Source organism: Helicoverpa armigera, chromosome 4 (assembly GCF_030705265.1).
Source record: "Helicoverpa armigera isolate CAAS_96S chromosome 4, ASM3070526v1, whole genome shotgun sequence".
Taxonomy (NCBI): domain Eukaryota; kingdom Metazoa; phylum Arthropoda; class Insecta; order Lepidoptera; family Noctuidae; genus Helicoverpa; species Helicoverpa armigera.
The window spans coordinates 1,375,931-1,397,948 of NC_087123.1; the positions used below are offsets into that span (position 1 = coordinate 1,375,931).

Here is a 22,018-nt window from a genome sequence, read left to right on the forward strand (position 1 = left end):
ATCTACTCATGACCACTCTAACTTTAATATTCTTGATTAAAATAAGAAAAATAATAATATTTATAAGTCTTTCTTGGTTAATCTAATCGATAAGAAACATTTGTCCCACCCCTATCTAACCCCTATCGTAAAACAGCAGATAATGTGCGCGTCGGTAATTTATTTCACGCGCCATAAAACAAAACACTTGGAAATACAATGTGTGTAATAATATAAACTTGATGTGTTTATTTGGAAGAGTTTTTTTGTGTGTAATAAATCTGTCAACAGTTTATACTCTTCAACTACCTCTAGTAGTTGGGTAGGAAGAGTGTTCGTATATTGCTGATTTAAAGTTCTTTATAGATTTATCGATATTTTGATTTTAGTTTGAACTTCACTATCAATTCTTTTTTTTATTATTTCACACACACTAGTGATTTTTTTGTTATGATTGAATCCTTATGAGTATATTCTAATGTAGATAACTCATTTAAGACGGTATATATATAGGTAAGCCTAAAGCAAAATTGTTAAATTCAAAAACGTTTATTTGTCTAAAGAACATAGTTCTGTGAGATAGAAGACATTAAACTGTTGCGTAAATGAACAGAATAATAAATCAATTATCTATACAACGGTAGTACAAAGCACCATGAAGTTTATCATCGGATTTCAATAACCTAAGTATCTAGGTATCTTAATTTGCTTACTAGAGGTAGGAGTGCACATTGCTTGTGTGGTGCAAATAAAAAAAAATATTTCTCTAATCGCAAATCAATGGATGGTTAGGTTATATAAATCCGCAGTAACTCAACAATCCCAGCATAAAAAAAAATAACAAAAAAGTTATGGATTCATTATCTTCACGCTGCCAAGATGTTTACGATACTATCAAAAGTATATAAAACAAAACGTTTTTCAAAGTAGTGCAGGGTTTATGCGTAAAAATATTTTATGATGCCCAATCCGGAAGCTTACTTCCGTGGAGTATGTTATATTGTTTATGTAAGCTCTTGATTGAGATAGTTGAAAACGAGGAATGTCAGGAAAATTATAAATAAGGTAAGCTTCCATAAAACATGAGTGCAAAAAGACCGGCCGGTTTTTTTAAATATGTATTGTAACTTTTTGAATTGGAATCAAAAATTAACAAAAGTCTGATGTCATACTAAAGAAAACCAAAAATTTGAAAATGCGAAAATTACTCTGTCTGCCAGTTTGGCTTTTACGCTAATACTACGGAACTCTTGAAAAGAAGGGTTATGCCTATTCTATTTGTAATCAGCGTGCGGGAAATATTTCCCTCTGCATGCCGTTGGAACTATGATTAACATCTAGTATTCCATCATATGATATTCATAAGAAAGCAACATACCTACTACATTTCCCCTCAAAATGACTTATCAACACATTCTAAATTCTAATTAAAATATTCGAACCAGAAGTTCTCTTTACACGAACAGTCTGGTTACTACCCAAAAAACGTTGCCATTTGCAGAAAAAAAATAAAACGATGTTAATATTACAAAAGCTCAAAGTAATTATAAAAACCAAAACTTGCTTCCCGCTAAAATTGTAACAGCGGGGCTTTAATTAGTAAGATGCTAACTAGTTTGGAATATTCTACGAAAATTTTCTTCTTTACCTCTTTCTTTGAGGTTGAGGCAATTAGCTTTTATAACGTTTTGGTACATCATTATATTTAGGAAAATTTAATGAATATATCTGTTTGTGTATTTCGCTATTTTATGATTAGGAGGACATGTTTGAAGCATCTATAGACATTACTCAAAATATTGCAAACTATCACGTAATTATTAGAAACATGGCTTTTACAGGCTAACATAAAATTTTCTGATGATGCTGTAATCGTTTGCAAAATACTAAGTATCTTTCATCATCTACTTACCCTTTTCCAACTATGTATATATGTTGGAGTCGGCCTCTAGTCTAACCTGATGCAGCTGATTGCAAGGAACAACTGCTTATCTGACCTCCTTAATTCAGTTTCCTGTATAACCCGAATATATTATAACAAAAAAAACTCATGACCTCCTCAATTCAGTTTCCTGGATAACCGGAATATATTACAACAAAAACACGTTTTGTCTAACCTGGATAAAACAGTTTAATATCAAAACGGTCTCATAGGTACAATTAAACCATTTCTTATGTAATACGATTAAAGCATTGCTGGTTGCTTCTACTAGTTGGAAGACTTCAAAAGAAGAGCTTTTTCAATGTCTGATCATAGTTAGCAAGAGTATTTTATCAGAAGATGAATTTACAAAACAGTAGGTACAAAAACAATGTAGTGTCAGCCTAATGTATCACGGGGAACTGGGGCACAGATAACACACAAAAAGTTTAATTACACTACACCGGAGGGACTTGCCGAATCCAATTGATATATTGTTTGTTTTGCTTTGTTTTGATACTGATGGAAAACCATAATTATCTATAGGATATCTTGTTTGCTTGATCCGGAATATTTGTGCGCACATTTTAGTAGTTAAGTTTTATGAATGTAGGCGGGAAATATATTAATCATCACTAATGTGGCATCATGTTTGAAAGATGACATGGTATAGAAAATTTTCGTATGTCGTGTTTGTAAAGTATTGCAAATGTATTTCTAAATAGAGTTGAAAAGGGGAAAGATTTATAACAGCGTAGGTACTATTAAGTTGTGATTGTTATGTTAAGCAAAAATAACCTCTCTTGAGTCATAACCGCCCTTAAAAGAATACTTAAAAGATGTTATCACAGTAGATTGCAAAAATGAGTTTTGTAACAAACTGTACTCACTCCCCCTCCAAAGACAGGATAAGTAATACATTTCCTTTACATCGAGATTTTTATCACTAGATTACTTTGACAACTTAATAGCTGTTACTAAAAATAATCACTTCACACGAACACACAATTTGAACTCTATATGTATTGCTATAGAGTTGTAATTCAAATGTGGGCTTGTACCCTTCTGGAGTTTCCCTTCAATAGCTTGAGAAGAAATCGACAGAATGTCCCCTTAACATTTCCCTCATGTTTTTATATAGGATTCCCATTAAATTAAACATCAGCCCCTCAGTTCTAGCCCCAAAAACAATAATATCTGTGCGGGATATAAAATAGGCCGTTTGATTGTTTTATTGTTCTTAAATTTTATTTATAGCGTTAGTGTGGTTTTGTGGTGAACTGTACTGTTGGCAGACGAATTCTTCTTTGGCTGTTAAAATTGATATGGAACTTTTTAACTGATATTTTAATGCTGGTGTTAGTTTATTTGTAATACATAGTATGTCATTGGCACCAATGACTGACGATGAGCTATAGAAATCAAACATGTGAAATCGCATGGTGTTTGAGGATCAATTCTTTTTGTGTTAGAGAAGCCTGTGACCAGCTGTGGGAGAATAAAAACTTAATGAAGATTTTCATATCGAACAAATAAATTTATAGCATAATCTTCACAATAAAATAATAAATAAATAACCACCGCTGTACCATACATATATTATATACGTCTAAAAAGAAAACTCCACTCCAAGCAAGTAATACTAGTCTAACCGTCGTGCGACGGTGACATATTGTTACGATGCTCTAAACAACGGTATTACTCCTGCATCTGGCTTCAAACGGTGTAAACGTATGAGAGATCAATGACCTTTCGGAAAATCTGCACTGGAGATATATTTTTATAAAATAAAAATTTTCTTTGTAGTAATTTTAGTAGCTGTTGTATTTTGAACAAGTCCAATAAAACAGATTGAATGAATTTTTGGTAGATTTACAATACGTTTTCAGCCTGTCAATTCGAAAATCTACCTACAAGGATTCCTTATACGATTTTCAAATAAGATAGAGGTTATACACTTCAAAACCCTCACAAATCTATTTCACACTAATTTCAGCATAACGTACTCATAAAACACAAATACAAAAAAAAATACACTAACCAAATACCAACACAACACAAAACTAACTTAATAGTTAAATGTATTGAAATATAATAAAGGGAACAAAGTGGAAGCCGACTGTGCAAAGAGGATCGAACAGCTCGCAGAACAAAGAAAACTTTGCACAGCCAGTATTGCGGGATAGAAACGATTTCGCTAATTCCCAACTCGGTATAGGGGCAATTGATTTGTATAATTGTCTAGTACTGCAGGAAACTGTGGACAGAAGAAGCTTTTGAACAGTTTAAAACTTAAATGTAAGTGCACGGAATTGGTAGCGTAAAATGGACATGGAAAGATGTCATCCATGTATATGATTTTTTTTTGGTGAGAGTTTATATTAGCGTTTTAGTATATTAAGCCTACTATAATATACTTTATTTTTATATGCGAAACTCGGTCTGTCACTGCTCAAAGCCGAAACTACTGAGATAAATCTTGATACTTATATTTTCTGTAAAAATATTTTCGATACATGCTATAGGTATCTGTAGAAATCCATATAGCAAAGCTAGAGAAGTTCATAAATACCATTCTACTAGAAATCTAGTAACAAAGGCTGAGACTAATAAACACGAAGTACACACAGCAAGGGCAATTCCTACGTATCTACGTTCACTATGCAACCAGCCATGTCAAACTATGTTACCCAATCCAACGGCTATGGTCTGGTTGTGACAGCCAATTAGGCGTGTCTATGGCACGTCAGATTGACTCCACGTAGAGTGATCTAACATTCCATCGCCTTCTTGTACACCTTCGATCTAATTTGAACCTATACACATTGATATTAAAATCTAATTTCATCTGTTTCAAAATTCATTGATTACAATTTTTCATTACTGTTTAATTTTAGGTCAACATTGACAAGAGTGCTTCTGATTTGTTTAGGTTGAGTTCTACTGTCTGAGGTCAGACGAATATCAGTATTTTATCCGACGTGACTGCTATCTGACCTCTACAACCCAATTAGCTCTTGACTGAAGAACATTGTAATATTCTGAAGCTTTATTGAAGCTTTAACCGCGGCATCTAATTAATTTTAGTTGGTTTTTCAATAGTGCTGTTCTATTAATATTATATTTTCATTACAGTGTCATGATTGTAGTTTCATCAATTTTATTTCATTATATGAAAAGGCTTCTGAATCAAAATAGAATACGAAACCAAGTAGATTAAGAGTACCAGTACTCTTCAGACTGAACAATCGGTCGACAGTTGATTTGTTGGTTGGCAATTTTTTATTAAAGAAAATATCGATTCAAATCACAGTTGTCAGTCACTCTGATACCGCCATTCATATTTATGATTCCAAACAAACTATCGTCCGACTAGAAGTTTGTAGTTTACGGGAGCTCTGAGACATAATTAGGAGAATGAAATGAGAGAATAGAATAGAAAAGATAATTCAAAGCAAATGTGAGTTCAAAATAAACAAAAGCAACAGATAATAACTAACGAGCATAAACAGTCGAAGTAACATAACAGCAATATATTGCTCGTATTTTACGTTCTACGCGAACAGAAGTTGAAACTATAAAATACTATTAAAGGAGTTACAAAGCTGACAGCTTGATGCTGCAAGGAAAGTTTCCATTAAAAGCAAAGCCCAGCATTTGTAACAAAAAATATTATTCTTTGTGGAATCGCTGCGAACCGAGCAAAGGAATTTATTAAAATAGTTCCTTTTAATGCAACAAAGTAAATTGATAGTTGGGATCTTAAGTGTGCGTTTGAATGCTGTTTTTATTATTCAAGATTATTTCAATTAAATAACTTTCTTTTGAAAATAGCCTTTAGATATAGGACAACAAAAATGTATCCATCCTGTGGATCAGGCCAGCAAAGTTTGCAATCCATTTTATAATATTTAGTATACCTACCTAAAAAATTATATTCGATAAACTTCTAATTCTAATTGTTCCTATAATGTTATCAATGAAATAGATCTGGTTAACCAAATAAAACATTTACATATGTATATTCAAAATTCTTAGAATTTTTAGTTTAAGCCTCAGTCAAGACTAAGATGCCCTGAGTTCTGTTTGCCGTGGCCTATTTCTTAGTAATTGTAGTTCACTGAAGTCTAATCCTTCTCAGAATATTCGCACAAATTCCAACTGTAAAGCAGATTACGTATACATACATCAATTATAATTTATTCCACAGTTTGAACTATCATAATCTTCTTAAAAATTACGCAGAATGCTTTCTGTTGTATATTATCAACAGTTAAAACGTCTAAAAGTTTTCGTAGTATTCTATACGTACCCAATAAACACATTTAGACACCCGCAGAATCTGAAACAAATAAAATTATTATATTAATTGCAAAGTTAAGCATTTCGAGAAAATCTTTTCGACTAAACCTTAAGCTTAAGATGGCCCAATTCATCATCGTTATAAATGATTCACGTTTATTTTTAAAAACAAATCTTTGAATCAGCACTTAACTTGAACAGAGTAAATAAAGTCAAAATGAAACACATAACAATTAATTCAAACCAATTACTAATGCTGGCAAAACAAATAACAGAAAAAAAAACAAAACACATCAACATCAGCAAGTTCACAATTTATTTTCAGAACTGAACAATAAAGTACACAGTATAATTAAAGTCAAACAACCATTTAATGCATTGCCAGAACCATTCCTTCGTGAACACACTGCCTTCACAAAAGAATTTATTTTTACTCTGACGGCGTTCGTACGAGGTTATCTTAAGGTTCGACCCGACTCACTTTACGTATTCGATCTTATGTAAAATATTCGGATTTGCCTGCGTAGGAAGACAAATTGCTACTTAATTTTGGATTTGAATTTTTCTCAAACTTATCTTTGAAGGCCTTCCGAAGCTGGTTGTCCTAAGTCTCTTAAAGGTTCTCTTGAGGTCATTGTTTAATGTGAAAGAAACATTCTAAGACCATTAATATCATGTTACAGTCGACTACTTAATGAACACTCTACCATCTCCAACCGCTGTCGATAAATTTTGAATAAAAAAGTTGCTTTCTGAATCTGTCTCGAGAGACAAGTTTTATGTACTTGAAAGACCATTATTCTTAACTTAAGTAGTTTTATAGCTCTCTGCTTTTTAAATTAAGCAATAAAAAATCTTTTGGAAAAAGCCATTCCATAAATTGCAATATTGCTGATTGTAATCCTTTGTCTTGCAAGAGTCGCATTAGCATAACAACTGGCAGTAAGATGACATATGTATTGAAACTACTTTCAACAATCTCTTCACTACACCATTGTCGAATTCTTGTTCCTTATGAAGTGTGAGCACGTGACGTACACACACTTAATCTCAAGGAAAATACCCAATAAGTTCGTTTTAGAAAAACCATCTCAATTCGTCCACACTTCGGCATTCGGTACCAGCTTAGGATCCCCCTCACAGTCCGGAAAGGAATTTTTATTATCAATATCATGGTGTTGAACTATACCAATGTTTATGTGCTCGTATTATTTATAGTTTTCGCTATTTGTGGGGTCCCGTGTTTATTTATAATGTTTGTTGTTCGCAGTAAATTGGATTACGGCTTCGAATTTCTTCTTCTCATGTTTTATGGTGTGATCAACAGTGTGCCCAGATTTGTGGGATAGAAATAAAGTGGGAAATAAATGTTACATTTTATTTCGGATTGAAACGATTTGTGGGGTGAATGTGAAATGGCTGGCAGACCTAGATACGTTGGAGATTGAGGGCGTCTCATAAAACATAGTGTGAAGGTAGACTGATGGGTGGGTGTATCGTTTGCGGTGGCAAAGTATTATCAATTTCCGTGAATGTGTGGGCTTTTTAATAAACAGTCGCTAGTCGCTTCATATTACCCTTCTTATATGTTGAACAAATAGTAACTATTCCTTGTAAATATAACAGAAATAGAAAATAAGTAAGACACTAACATCAGAGAACATTTTAGAAATTCAAATTATAATTCCTAGTTTCTTGTTCAATACTTCTTTTATCTTGGAATTCTAAGCCATGCATTTTTCTCGACCCAGATTACTCGAGCATATTAAATTCTTATAGACAATTGAAAATACTTGTGAAGATCTATGTGAGTTATTTGCGTTACTTTTAAATTTCATTTTCAAAAAGGGACGAGTTAAATCGAAAATCGATTAATTATTTTTGGCAAATACTTACAATTGCATCAAGAAAATTCAAGTTGCAAACAGTAGGGCTAACAATGATGAATAAAACATAAAAGTCCAACCACCATTTTATGAAAGCCACAATTTAAAGCGACCATAACAAGAATTAGAGCCCTATACATTGCCAAAAAGAAGCAAACAGTTATAAAGCACACACCATCAAACATTTTACAAGCACCAATAAAAACAATGATGCGGAACAATGGGGAACTGTTAGTTTTATCGCCAAACGTATATTATGCAATAATTCAAGCGGGGATGCAAGTGTTGAGAAAGTTTCGTAAACTGCTACTACTACAGTTCCACTAGTTCCCAACTTGTTCGTTTGGCTGACTTGCGAGTGTTGGTCTCGACGAAATTTCTAGAAAATGAAGTAATTCAGAAGTTTTGTGGTCGAGTTTTGCATCATTGGCGCTTGTCGAACCGAGGATAAGCGGTTTATTTTTTATTTATTATTGTAGGTAAAAAAAAATGAGAAAATGACAAAAATCAAATCGTACAATGATTTTCGGAAATAAATTATCATATACATTCAATGCATGCTAGCATTTTCAAGTTTAAATGTAATCGCAATTCAATAACCTGTTCCTGTGATAATCCTCATATGTAAAGCTGTTAGTACGTGTACGTTAACAATTTAGTAAAAGCTGCTTACAGATTAGATAGAGCTAGTGACTGTGAATAATTAAAATCATAATAAGCTACAAGTAATAGAACGGAGAATAAGATAGAATGTAGTAACACAAAAGAAATGAAATAAGTGAACAGTGATTCATAAAAATTATTCGACGAAAGACAACATACTTGAAATGATGAGAACGCGAATGCAGCATTCATAAAATACAAAACACAATCTAAGTTTCGCCACAACAGTTCAATCTTAAACAAAATTATACGATCATTTAATACAACATTTCTCGAGCACTAAGACTTAATCCACTTAATTCATCTTAAACCTCTGGAGAAAAAACAAAAGATAAAATAATCCACTCAAACTTTAAACTAGAAAATATTAAAGACCTGCTTCCAAAAATAATGAAAGCAACAATTTATTCTTTATGGAAATCGTTTACCTTTATAAGTTAGTAGCCAATCGCTTTGATCACGTTATCGAACCATTTCTCTTAAGTTATAACATCCTTAGTACCAAGAACAAGAATTTATGCATGCCAAAGTTATTCATACCGCTATCTCGAAACTTTGACCGTGCTCAGGTAAACGGATCCGATGAAATTTCAATTATGGCGAGGAAATGTTGAATGGAGAAAAAATCGTTGACGTAGGTAACCTGATAGCCATTAAAAATCCAATATAATTGACTTTAAGACTCTTTTGAAGTGGTCTCAAATTACTCGCTGGGGAAATTCGTAAAAATACATTTGTTTGACAAATTGTACTTTATTTACTAGAGATTGCCTAAATAAATGGTGCCTTTTCGATTTTTTCTTCACTCTAAAATGTTTAGCGGCTAAGAGGTGCTCGTGTTTATTTTTCGCTCAAAGATGAATTTTATTTCTTCTCGTATAAATAAAACCTTTATGCATTGAAAAACGTCTCGTAATAATATGTCTACTTTATTTCGTTTACACATCGAGACAATATGTTTCAGACTGGACCAAATATATAGTAACAAAAAATTGTCCGACCCGAAATATATGACCCAATCTCAATTTTTGTAAAGGCTATTTTGTTTCTAGTGTTTTGTTTCATGTTAAATGCGAGAGAATGTTCCCAAGTTTCCAACATTTTTACTTTAGACCCTGGCAATGGGCCAGGATCCACCTTTCGGCTGAATTTTCTACTTAGCCGAATTTGTGAAAATTGATACTGACGTTTTAAAACAGAGCACTGGCAATGACGAGTGTTGTGTACTTTAGGTAACACTTTTATAACATTTTTGAATAAATTTATTTACAGCTAACAAAATCTCCATATTTTGCACTTAAGTTTTAAATGTATCAGATGTTGATTAGTAGTGTTTGTCAGAGGATCAACACCATAGCTTGCAAAATCAGCTTTGTTTAAAAACAAATCGGTGGTTCACTGATTCTGATATTAGTAGGGGATGATTTAATCAAATGTGGCGATTTTTGATTATTTTTGTAGAAAATACAAAAATAATCAAAAATCGCCATGAGCCATGGGCTATGAGGGTGAAAGAATAGGGAGTGCACCTGTGTTTGCGCAAATGCTCGTGCACTATAAAATGTCCTGCGCAGCTGGCTGATCTCCTTAAATGAGAACAGCCGCCGTGGCCGAAATCGGCCGTGGACGCCATTATTATTATTTTCTACAGGCCGTAGTCGCATATATAAAGAAAAAAATAGAAATAAAGTAACTACAACATTCATTTGACATAAAATCTCTGCAGGATTGAAACCTCTATCAAAACCATTTTTAGATTATTATAACCCCACTATCGTCAATACTGAAATGTTCCATACACTAACTTTCATTGACCACAAAATTCTTCCTGATCCTAGTCTTTAAAAGTAACATTCTTTTCGGTCCTAAGTTATTCCGCTTTTCACGTAAGCACCCCACCGAGGCCTTTGATATACGGGTCTCAACTTTCAGATATTTGATTATCTTACCTATAACGAAAGACAATTCTTTTCATGGTTACGAAATAAAGGTTGCTGTGACTTAACCAATTACATATTATGTACCTATAGCTGAAGATGTCAAAATGTCCACTAGTGATTTTAGTTAATGTAAGATAAGATGATAAAGTAATTATGTTGTAGTTGCTAAATATATCTTGTAACTCTGTGATAAGTTTTACTTACAATAATCAATCTCTGTTAGATCACCCAATCGATCAAACTATAGTTCATAATATAATTAAATCATTTAATTAGTCTTGCACTATTTACAGATTATGCGGCAAGTTTATTCCTGCACGAAATTAAATATGTTTTCAGTAGCTTGAAGCTACACGCTATATTTTAAACCGAGATTATCTTATCAGAATATCTAATAATCTTCCAGAACCTTCTACCGCAGACTCCCGGAATCCTTTGAGTGTAATTGACTTTGCACAGACATACAGACATACCTACATACATTATTATAAGAGAAAACCACAAACTAATTTAGATAGGTCAGTTTTGGGATGACATCAGCCACTAGTATCTAATCTCATATTATTTAAGGTATAAGATAACTAAATAACTGTTCCTCTACTTTGTTAACCAAAATTAGGTACTTGGGGTTAATGCAAAGCTTCATTAATTTGAGTTTATTATGGTATCGTCTTGGGTGAGATCAGGTAGTAATAGCACTTTGTAAATGTGCTCATTTCAGAATATACTACAATATAGGTACTACAACATAGCAAATTCTTGTAGACAGTGTTGCTGCATTGTTATCTGTCATTGCCGAATTAACCATATACCAAGAGTAGCAATCGTTACAGGCGCCACTCTACAAATTTTTGAGACATTTTTTTTTTTTTTTAAATCATCATCCTGCTGTGGGTTAACAGCGGAGAGGGAGTGTCAGACTCTTACTGACTAAAATCCGTCGTGTTCCGTCATAGGCATTTTGCTACGGGCCCCGCGCTAGCCGAATGAGGCACTGTTGTATGTGCGCTTACCTATATTTTATACCTGCATTTTACCATCAAATCAAGAATGGCAACGCTTTATAACACAAGTAACCCGTCCATATGAATGTGCCCGCCAACTACACAAAATAAAGATAGGCACAAAAGGCACGTCTTAACTGCAAAAACTTCAACAATTTGATTATGCTCCTTCAGAAACATAACAGCGATAAATAATTCCCGGGCCACATTTAGTCTTTGACAAAAACTTGAAACTGGGTAGACTCGGTAAAAAGTTGGGAAGCACTGAGCACTATCTTCCTTAATGTTGAATGTACGTGATCCATTAAGGGGGTAAGCAGTAGTGGTATCGTACTAATTTAATGTTCACGATAAAATATGGCGAGAAAAAGCAAAAATCTTAAGCTGTTTGAAATGGGAAACGTTTTATGATGAGATTTGAGAATGGTGTTTTCATCAGATTTATTTTAGTTTCATTTATCAGGGATTTAATTTTTTTGTTATGTTGTTTTAAACATGAATATAAAATTTAATTAACAATATTGCATTCATAACTAAATTTTAAATAAATAGCAATCATAAAATATGATAAAAGCGTAATTTGGCTAGGGTAAAATGAATAGTGATGACTTGCGCAAGACGGCTGGCAGGAGCTGGATGCGAGAAGCCGAAAATCGATCTCAGTGGCATGCACTTGGAGAGGCCTATGTCCAGCAGTGGACTGCGATAGGCTGATGATGATGATGATGATGATGAAAATGAACAGTTGTTTTTTAATCTTTTTCGCCATAATGGTTTGATTAGGGCTACTATTTATTTATATAAAAAAGTCATAACCCCCGATGGGCTACCGATATTAAGGCTCTACAGGATGATCCAAAAATTCATCCTATTCAAAAAGATACCTACAATCAATTCGTTAACGAGAACACATTAGTAGAAGACTAAAGTCTATTCGTTCATCAGTACACAAACATACACAGTTAGTACACAATAAAGTACACAAATAGCTTTCTATAACAATAAAAAGGGCCCGTAAAGTGAAGCCGCGGGATTTTGTTGTAGCCCAGTGGCTTGCGTGTTTATAAAAATAAACGCTCCAACCTATACGGAATTGAATTTGGTATGTATGGGGTTTTGGTTAAAAAGGTTTTTAGGGACTTTTTTTTTGATGGGGTGAAGTTATTTGGTTAATAAATATGCGAGAAGATTCACTGAGATTTCAACAAAGAAAGTTAAAGTACAACCATTTTGGAAATAATGTCATGGCAAAATCAAGAGCTGTATCTCATTTAACGCTTAATCGTTAGTAGTTTAACGCTCAATCCTTCTCTGTGTGAGAGGAGGCCTGTGCTCAGCAATGGGACGATAAAAAGGCTGATGATGATGATCATTTATTAGAAACTGACAAGAATGTTTGTGCAAAAAAGATCTATCCATATAAAAAACATACTATATTATTGTATTTATTGGTTGTCATATCAGGGGCCGTGCATACTTCTCATCTACAATCTTCATACCACTGAAACCTAAGTAGGTACATTATTAAATATGTACCTATATGACAAAGAAATCCGTTTGAATACGGGCTGCGTTCTATTAATGATTCTCTTCTACCAGGCGCCCACTGATGGCCAGATGGCCAATTATTTTGACGTGCACTTCGAATGGCTCCCTAATTTGCGTATGCCTTTTGTATGCAAGCTACATGGCAAAACGTGTGTGAAGCACGCGGTATTTTTCATATGTGATACCAGTTATGCAAGTAAAATTATAAATTTAAAAAAACCCCCGACCCAAAAAAAGTCCGCATTAATTATGACAAAAGGTTAAAAACGCTAAACCCTATAAAAAGCAAAAAATAACTTTTAACACTACGTAAACTAAATTTTGTCGTGTCGGGGGACCGCTCTAATTCATTACTTTAAATACGTGTTTTTTTTTAAACGAATGTTGTAATTAGGTAGGTATCATTAGACTTATGTAAGTATTTATGAAGGTAAAAAGCGGTCCCCCGACACGTCAAAATTTTGTTTACGTAGTGTTAAAAGTTATTTTTTAGCGTTTTAATGTCATAATTAATCGGACTTTTTGGTCGGGGTTTTTAAATTTATAATTTAATTTTATTTCATGCTTTTTAAAGGAGCTCCTTAATTTTTCCTTCTATCATTTAATTTATTTTATCTTAAGATGGGGTCGCTATATGCGATCTCGGCCAAAGGAAGCTGTTTAACAATCCTCATGACAAACTGGCTCTGGGAGAATTGCACAGATTGAGAAACAATAAAGATTAACCTTTGGACATTCTAGATTTTCAGCAAAAATGTAAATCGGTTTATCCGTTTCATTCCGGCATTCCAGGGTTTCATCCGCCACATCCCATTTCCAGCATCAGTTTCTCATCAATCAGAAACATGAAGAGAACTCGTCAAGACAAATTCAACGAGCCCAAACTCGATGGGTTTACTAAAAGGCAGTTCAGGGTTACGTCTCCTACCTTCGTGCCCTAACAGCAGACCAGCTCAGTGGTTCCAAAAGACATTAGTATTTCAAATTTCAGATCCCACATATACTTGCAAGTAAACTGAGCGTGTAACATTTCTATCACACCTAACAAACGAGCTGATGACCTTGAAGACCTGAACCGATTTCCACCAAACATAGCTAAGAACACTCCCGACTGACATACCTTTTAAACAAAAAAAACCGCATTACAATCGGATCATCCGTTTGGGAGCTACGATGCCACATACACACACACACACACACACACACACAGACACGTCAAACTTATAACACCCCGTCGTTTTTGCGTCGGGGGTTAAAAATGAAACGGGACTGAAAAAGGCTATCGACGGCCTTTTTTCCGAATAGAATATTTTGAAATGTTGTAGAGAAGTTTTTGAAAAATGGAGGTCTCTGTTTTCGTAAAAAATTGAAACCTTAACTAAAATATCTTCCATATATTCATCGTTTTTGGTATAAATATGCAAATCCCTTCCCAGTGTCGATGTCGACAACCCCGGTATCGAATAGCCAAGGATTTTCCTCAAAACTTGTCACTCTTGCAGATAAACGAATCAAAGTTCAAAACCACCAGTATTTGACAAAAACTAAAACCAATTACATTCTGTGGTCGTAAATCAAAACATAGTTCACAAATCATAGCAGATTGTCACCCTATCGCGGGCAAAAACAACAGTCAACTATTTATTACGGCGGCCATCTTGTCACCCAATCCGTTGAGGTTACAACTGTGTCAATAAATTGAAATTTCTTAAGTTTTTGTCTGTCTTTCTATCAAGTTTTGAGGCACTTTAGTAAAAGCTAGAGATTATGTTTTAGTGTAAACCTTCATGCTGACTATTTAGTGAAAAATCAAAAATGAATTTAGCTAAAGAGTAAATCTCCGGCAGCTAAAAATGTCTACTTCATAAAAGCTAATCTAAAAGCTAGTAAAAAAAGAATTTCATATCTATCATAGCAGCCAGTTTAAAATATAGCAAAAACAAAATCACTTTATGGATAGTGTAAAATATTAATCAAAACCCGTATGAGTGACCAACGCCATCAATTCAGAAAGCCGCAATGACCCATCAGGGGTTTTTAAAAACAATTTTCATCATAATTTAGGGCCGTCAGTTTTTTATTTCACGCTGCAAATTCGGCAACCTACATTTTAATATCATAAATCGACTTGGTTGTTTTGCTCATGCTGTCCCAGAATTTGATTTAATAAACTTGGCATTTATTGCCTGCGGTATATTGCGGTATTTTTTTTTTGGCAATTCGATTTGAATCGCTATTAGGTTAGCAGATTCAAAAATACTAGCAGCACTAGTAAAAATAATATTACCTAATCTGGATTGCATGGGGTTTCCGAGCAATGGACAATACGATTGAAACACTTTAAGGTGAAAGTTCAAAAGTAAATTATGTACATGTCAAGCCTATGATGCTGTCTATCAGCTTTCAATAAGAATTACAGCCTAATGTTGTAATCGATTATACATTTTCCCACATTATAAAGGACTTAAGCATAACTGTAAGTTCTCAACAACAGTAAACAACAATTACCATTTCAAACAGCGAAATTATCACTTCAAAAACATTTGTTCCTAACAACAAAACGGTCTTCAGAACTGAATCAAGGCATTTCTCTAAACTCAAAGTTCTTGACAACACTTAGGTATAAATCTTAGTCTAAAGTCAATCTAAACTCAAAACAATCTGTTATTGAATAATTGAAAAGGTTATGCTAGACTTATTAATTTGTATAAGCCGAAATCTACGTCTTTATTTAGGTCTGCTTTCTTAACATTTGATATTGAACATTCTTGAGGTCTTCGTTACGGTAAAGTTTTAAGTAGGCTAAAGACATTTATTACGTAGGTGCTTATTTTAAAGTTGACATAATGATGGCCAGATTAATAATTTTAAAAAAATGAGAGATTTGCAGTGTTTCTTTTTTCACCAAGTATTTTTGATGTAGGGAGAAAGACGATCGAAAGTCCCGGATTTTTTCTTCACATAAAAAAGACTTTTCCATTTGAATATTTTTCCGAAGCAAAACACCAACACATCAGAGTATTTTCGTACTGTTCACCTGATAAATATGTATGTATGGAGGGTAAAAACGTTAAACATCAAGCATCGTAACCATACAAACACATTATCTAACTTTTAACCGAAAGGTAAGGTTGAGGTGCGGATGTCAGAGGCCGGATGTCGTTAAAACTAACGTGCCTTTAAACCGACTTCTAAAAGTGGAGGTTATTTACAGTTTGCGGTGTTTGTGTGAGAATGTATCGTAAACAGTGTAAATGTTGTTATGGTTAGCAATGAAACAGACCCATTATCCTTTTGTTACGAAAATATTTATAAACATATCAGAACAATTACACCACATAGCAAAAAATATTATGATTACAAGAAAATTGTGTGCCAAGGTACAAAATGTTTATGGGAAAAAGGTCCCTAGGAAAATGTCTCAATTTCTGTCAAAATATCAGTACAAAATGTTCTGTGCCAGAACTTCAATTGCATTTTTAGTCACGTGACTCGAGCACGACTGATACCCGCTTCTCGCTCAAAAAGGGGCCTGTCCCTTTCAAACACACTTGAGGTACACCCCATAGCAAACTTCCCTATAGCTACGATTTTGAAGTGTTATGGTTTTCGAGTTGTCGAGGTTAAAGGGAAATGGTATTTGACTGACAGTAGCATATTTTATGAGACTTTTTGGTTTTGCTCGTGTGAATTATTTCAGCTGTGGTTTTTTTTATTTTTATTAACTTATAATTTTTAGGAGTTTGTTTGACCATTTATTCTTCCCAAATACATAAGAAGTGGTGAAGGGCTGACGTTTTCGAGGGGTGTCTTTTGTAAACTTGACCTTCAACTTGACCTGCAAATTTTCAGCCTACTTTGTATAGTTTTTTTACTTGTACAGATACTTCAAGTCAATGGTATTTACATGTGAAAAAATTATAGTTACATACTTAGAAAACTCCACAACTAAAAGGCAGGGAAGATTGAATAAGGTATACCTTCACTTAATATCCACAATCCTTCGTAGAATACAAAAAAAAAAACTACGTGAGAAGTTATATGATTGGCTCGAACTTAAACTGAATTTGAGAACAAGAATTTCCGTAACTCAATCATATGATTTGATTTAGTGAGTCCAGTTCACAATTTGATTATCAAATCGCCTTTATTAAACGTTCTACTGATTAAACTTGAGCTTCCTAGTTGGTTTTAAATTGGTTAAGATCATAATACAGTGAAATCAGGGAATATAATATTTGTATAAATAGTTTGGGGGTAAATCTTTGAGCTGTATCTGTGAAATTGAACAAACGACTGAAAATTGTCGTCTTAGGGTCGGTTCATATCTGACGGGAAATGCGTCAAGCGTATCGTAAATGTATGATCGACGCACTAACGCATCATCGGTTAGGTGTGAATGATTGAATAATTTACCGTATATTTGTCAGTTCTGGCGTTACGCGACCGCTAATACGCGACGCATATTCCGTTAGATATGAACCGACCCTTAATCATCATCAAATTCCTGGATGAAGCTTAATTATGTTAAGATCGGTCTATAATTTAATGAAATACAGCTGAGTACTATTGTACATGGAGCAACTGCTATACGACCTCTTCAGCAAAATTACCTATTATCACACTTATTCTGTACTTGTTTTGATGCTATTTCCAGCTACAAACTCTTAAACACCAATTCTATTCTATTGATTGAAATTAAAACAAAACCATAAAAAAAAAACAATTTTACACCACTATCCGCACAATAAATTTTCTATAGAAAATTCCAGAAATTTCTAACGACCGCAGCCACGTTTTATACCAAAACATTTTCCAGTGTAACCACTTCAGTTTTCCAGTAAATAGTGGTGGGGAGTGTGCGTCCGTGTTTAAACTTTCGGTACGAGTGAGTCAAGAGGGCTGCGACGACGCGACGGCCACGCTACGAAAACGCAGCGACACTTGACGGAGAAACCCGCGCTCTTCCTTTTAAAATAGCTCGGACGGAAATATTTTTGAGAAGGGGACAGGTTTGTGCCTTGTAAGAGGACTGATGATAAAGTATATTATGTTGTAGCAAAGATAATTAAGTTAATCTAAAATTATGGTAAGGCTAATCACAAAAAAAAAATACAAAACCCCTAACCTTGAAGAGGCCTTTATTCAGCAGTGGACTTTAAGTCTGTGAAATAAATTAGGTTTAATAACCTCTATAGATATATGGATAGATTAACAAATGCTTAGTAATTTCCACTAATGGAAAATGCAAACTTTGAAAATTACAACTTTCAAACAATTTCTCGATGTACCTAAGCTCATAAATTGCGTCTCATAACTCAAGTTACAAATTCGATTTGATTAAAAAACATATCAGGTTTCGATTCCATTTTCCTAAGAAGTAAAAGATAATCGACACGAACCTTAATTTGAATTTTTGATATCAGATATCGAGAATAAACATTATTGCGTAGGTATAAAATATAAGTGGCTATCAGCCTCTTCATCTAGATTATAATTTAGCCACTCAAGACTTTTATTAAACCCTTATTTATAAGCCTAAAACTTTCATTATTTTTCGCAGTTTAGCGTAAACAAATTTCGAAGTTTATACCAAAAAATATTATTTTTCAGATATCAACCGGTAATCTAAATAGAACTTTTTTCTTTTTGGAAACGCTTCTAGTAGAAAAGCCATTACAAGTTTTCCAACTTAAATTAAGTAAGTACTTGAGTTGGTACCATGTTTTTTCCGTATTTGGTGAAAGTTATGTTTTATTTTTGTGGTGCCCGCATCTTCTGCAACTTGTTCGTTTTACTTTAAGAGATACATGTGCAGTTTTCTAGCAAATGGAGTTAGTCTGTATAAGTTGTAAGTTATTTTATTCTTAGCTGTTTATAGGAGGAAATATTTTTAACTTTTTCTCGTGTTCAAGTGTTTTAAGTACCAGTTATAGGACTTACAATTCTGAGAAAACTTAAAATTTTCTCCCGATACAAGAATCGAACACGGAGCTTTCAGTGCAATCGCAGCAATAAGCTTCTTATAAAAAATAACTTAAAAATACCTTTATAGAAACTGAAACCTCGGTGTTCTTACAAATACTTCTCTCCGTCACTTATAAAATCAGGGTTTTATTTTACTCCAGTAATATTTCGATCTCCAATCTTTATTCTCGAACGGTCTTCATTGAATCTTCTCGAAAGTTCCATTTAAATAATTCCGCTGCATCCAATATTCAATAGAAGTCTTCATATACGCGATATTCCTTCACATGTCCAGCGATCGCATTGTGACTCGACTTCATTTCGTATAGGAGCTTTGTAATGTCATTTTAAAATGACAGCTTCGCGTGAGTGTTAGATGCAATATAAGGAGATGATCCCAGTTTGTTTGAAGTATTTATATTACGTAGTATATTACGTTTCACTAAATTAAGGAACCTGCTGTGTGATTATGTTGAATTAAACACTATATTGAGACGAAGAAAGTATTTTTTTAACCCAAAATCAATTACATCTAACACATTTTAACCAAACAGAAAAAATACCACCAAAGTCAGTGTCCTAAAACAAGTACGGACACAGAAGCTGGTACATTGACAGCACCAGTGGTTATTGGGTGCATTCCAATCAATACCACTGGACAATGGACATTTTCGAACTAAAACGGTTTATTTTAGCCCCAAAATGGTTTATTTCTAGCTGAAACTTTTACGCTGCGTTGGCCGATGTCCGATTTAATAAATCGAATCTGTTTGATTTATACGCGTAGGTAACTGTTTTTTAAATGTTGGTCATGAAAAACCGTAGTTTTCAATTGTTTTTTTTTTGTCTTTTTTATGTTTCACCTGTCGGTGGAAAAGAATTATTAACTTTTGTGAGTAACATAGTGATGTATCTATATTTCTGGTTTTTTATTCTCAAAGATACAAAATAGGTTTGTGTATTTACCAAGTTAATGTGCAACGAAAATATACATGTTCAGAGAAAAAAAATTGAATTCCGAAAATACGAAATCGTCATCTTTTTCAGCCTAGTGAAAACGTGTAAAAAAGACCATTCTGGAACAAAACATTACGCCCGAATGAACAGCAAAATACACAGGGAAAAAACAATTCCATTTATGTAATGAATACTTTTGACTGGGCACACCGTTGATACCCGGATTATACGGAATATGAGAGCCAGTAATTCAATATATAATCTAGATTTGAAATATCAACTGCCGATATTATTTCTGTATTCCAACCTTTTTGCGAGTCATTGGTTATTTTTTTGAATAAAGAATATCGATGTGTTTTTAATGAGGATGTATAAAAAAGTATTTTTCAGACGTAGGTATATATTTTTTTTTGTTTTTATTTTTTTACGCGTTTGAATATGAATGTTTTTAAATAAAAAAGAAAAAAATGTTTTATGTGAAGTGGAATTCGGCGTTTATAAATAATAAAGAGGTTTCTTTTAACAATAATTTTGGAGTGATTCATATTATGTACAGAATTATCAGCTAAATGTTTTCACAATATATTTATTAATCGCATACAGTTATTACTTTTATGATATATTTTGTTAAAATAAACACGAAAATGATATTTATGTAGGTATATTCCTTTATTTATTTTATTCAATGTAAATACAAAATTGGGTTTTCGTTTGTACAATTAAACGAGTAGTATAAAATGATGGACCAATTTGTTTTACAACGCAAACCTACATTAATTTTACTGTTAAAACAACACACAATTCTGCAATTGTTTTGATGAACTATTTTCAACTGTTATGGAAAATTAAGCAAATATTTGAATAAATATTGTCTCTCGGTTTCATATCAAATACGTATAAAAAATATGAAAGTCCTTTTTTTATTGTTAATGACAATAAGTAGCGTTTATTTAATACTATTTATTTAAAAGAATTACTTGACTTTTTCATGTAAGACTGACTTCTACCAGCGAGTTCACTCGTTTATCGAATAAAAAGTGTCCTTTTTATATTAGGTATCAAGTTTCATGAAAAATCATTACACACTTGCGCAATTATAATTTGTATACGATAACAAGAAAGATATTTCATAAAACACACCTGTTTCAATCATCTACATAATATATGTAAATATTAAATAATGTTTTCATTCCTATAAAAGTAATTATCATTGTTGTACTTCCTGTAAAAGTATAAATATTATTATTACCTATTGATCTATGACAATAGACGATAGTTAAAATATCTAGCATTTGTTTTACAAAACTGTTTAGACATACCTATGATTCATAAATATTATGACACCTGTATGTAATTATAATTGTAATACAAGAGAGGTTAAGTTTTTAATTTGCAAGGTTTATATTCCTGAATATATGTAACTTAATATATATGTTTTATCTCACGAAAGTGGGTGAGTCATAATTGAGTGTGTGTAAATGTACAAGCATGTTGTCTTGGAAAGCATAAAGTCAAGACTCAGGAGTCACAGAATCATATAAAGTCAATGTGCACACAAGTATTGCTCACCCGCTTTCGTGAGATAAGACATCTTTATCAAGTTATATTCAGGAAGATAGGCCTTGGAAAATACAAATTAAAAACCTAACGTCTCTCTTGCATTGCAATTGGAATTACATACAGCATACCACTGTAAGATAGATGGAGACATCTTTCAGGTTTTATAAAATACAAGCTTCCGCTAGCAGTTTCACCTGATTTTTGAGGGTAATATTTTCATCAATATTCATTCAGTAGTTTTTACGGGAAAGAGGAACAAACATCCTCACACACAAACTCGAGAGACTGGCA

At 33.3% G+C, this 22,018-nt stretch overlaps 1 protein-coding gene across 4 annotated transcripts in view; it reads right to left on the minus strand.

Moving 5' to 3' along the window:
• Nucleotides 1-22,018, minus strand: part of Grip (Glutamate receptor interacting protein) — a 278,531-nt gene that overhangs the window by 240,559 nt on the left and 15,954 nt on the right. For all 4 annotated transcript variants that reach the window (XM_021326289.3, XM_021326288.3, XM_021326293.3 and 1 more), the window contains exon 2: nt 6,213-6,242. The gene's annotated coding sequence lies outside the window, so the exon portion shown is untranslated. The remainder of the gene's footprint in view (nt 1-6,212; nt 6,243-22,018) is intronic.